This window comes from Amborella trichopoda, chromosome 12 (genome assembly GCF_054954075.1).
Source record: "Amborella trichopoda isolate Santa Cruz 75 chromosome 12, AtrichopodaSantaCruz75HAP2 v2.0, whole genome shotgun sequence".
Taxonomy (NCBI): domain Eukaryota; kingdom Viridiplantae; phylum Streptophyta; class Magnoliopsida; order Amborellales; family Amborellaceae; genus Amborella; species Amborella trichopoda.
This window is the reverse complement of record NC_142347.1, coordinates 18807990-18810066: the sequence shown is the minus strand read 5'-3', so window position 1 is coordinate 18810066 and position 2077 is coordinate 18807990.

The window sequence follows — 2077 nt, the reverse complement described above, 5'->3', positions numbered from 1 at the left end:
TTTATTCGATCTCAAATTCACTCAATAGCATTATCCACTTCGCCAAACGTCTGTTAAGGACTGGTCTTTTCAATAGGTACTTGAGTGGGTCTATTTTTTAGATGAGCTTGATTGTATGAGATAAGGCATAGTGTCTTAATTTCTACATAGACCACAGAAGTGTTAAGTAGTGCTTCTCCACATTTGTGTATCTTGTCTCATAGTCAACCATGGTTTTGCTGATGTAGTATATTGTTTGTTCTTTTTCATGGTCATCGTATTGTTCTAACATTGCCTCCTTGGTCTTGTCTATCATAGATATTTATAGGAATAGGGGTTTATCTGGACTAGGAGGACTACGGATGGGAGGTTTTGTGAGTACACCTTGATTTGGTAGAATGCCTCTTGTCATTCATTATCCCATATGAATGGGGTATCCTTCTTAAGGAGCCTATTGAACGGCGCACACTTGTCCACCAGTTGTCAAATAAAACACCTTAAGGATTGTATGCGACCTGGAAGCCCACATATTTCTCTAATGTTCCGGGGAGGGGGCATTTCAATGATGGCTCGTATTTTGGATGGGTCCACCTCAATGCCTCTTTGGCTTACTATAAAGCCTAATAATTTGTTGGATTCAACCTCAAAGGCACATTTCTGTGGATTGAGTATGAGTTGATGTTTCTGGAGTCTTTCAAAAATGGTTTTCAGGTTGGTGAGATGATCAGATCTGGTCTTCGACTTGACCAAAATGTTGTCGACATAGTCTTCCATGATGGTGTGCATCAAGTCATGGAAGATGCTAGTCATTGCCCGCTGAAAAGTTGCCCCTGCATTTTTGAGGCCAAAGGGCATGACACAGTAGGAGTAGGTTCCCCATTGCGTTATGAATGATGTCTTGGTCTGGTCTTCTTCTGTCATGAAGATTTAGTTGTTGCTTGAGAAGCCATCTATAAATGACAACATCTCGTGCTCCGCAGTGTTGTCGACCAAGGCATCTATATTTGGTAATGGAAAATTGTCTTTTGGGCATGCCTTGTTGAGGTCTCAATAGTCGACACACACTAGGATCCTCCCATCTTTCTTGGGTACGACCACTATGTTGGCCAACCATTCTGAGTAATCGATGGGGGTAATGAACTTCGTCTTGAAACGTTTGTCGATTTTTTCCTTAATTTTGAGCTCAACGTGAGTCTTTTAACGTCAGAGTTTTTTCCTTACAGGCTTTGGTCCTTCGTTGAATATTAGGTGATGTTGCACTAATGTGGGATCTAGCCATAACATATCATCGTATGACCAGGCGAAGACATCGCGATATTCCTTGAGAAAGGAAGTCATATCTTCTCACTTCTCAGGAGATAAGGAGGTTCCAATCGTGGTTAACCTTGGGTCCTTCTCAATTCCTAGGTTTACGTCGATCGTCTCTGCGATGATAGTCATTGGGTCACCATCGAACCTCTTCTTGAATTGAAGTGAGTTCCTCAGGTTGAGGGATTTCTTCAAACTTTTGGTTCTCTTAATCTTCATCTTGGTCGTCCAATTCATCGTCTTGGGTATTATGCATCGTTATTGGGCTATTTTGAGTGTTTGCTGTTTTTGAAAATTCTTTTTCCTTATCATTTTTATCATGTTTTGAATTTTCAATGGATTTTGAAACATCGCAAGAGGTGTCCCTTATGGGACTTGCGGGAGAAATGTTGGGAACCGGACGTGCAGGGTGGTTAGATGGCCACCTTGCTCTTATCTGTTTTTTGGCACCAAGACTTGAAGGTGCCACTGGTATGCTTTTAGCGATTCTCGAGATAGAGGAGTGGTCGACCAATTCCGTTCCTGAGTTTGTATTGGCGGAGGGCACGCTTTGCTGTGTTAGAGCCGATTGTGCATACCTTCAAATCCAGGTCAGCAAAAAGGTCTTCAATTCCCAGTTCTTGTGTGTGCTGAGATGTGGAAGAAGAATTCTCAACCGTTGGGGAATCAAGGATCACCTTTGGCCTTTTTGAAGGACGGGCATCGAGAGGATCGAGGCTTTCAATGCCTTCAGATACAAAGCTCGGATAGCATGAAGGCTTCATTCGGCTTTGAAATAAGGTGAGAGAAC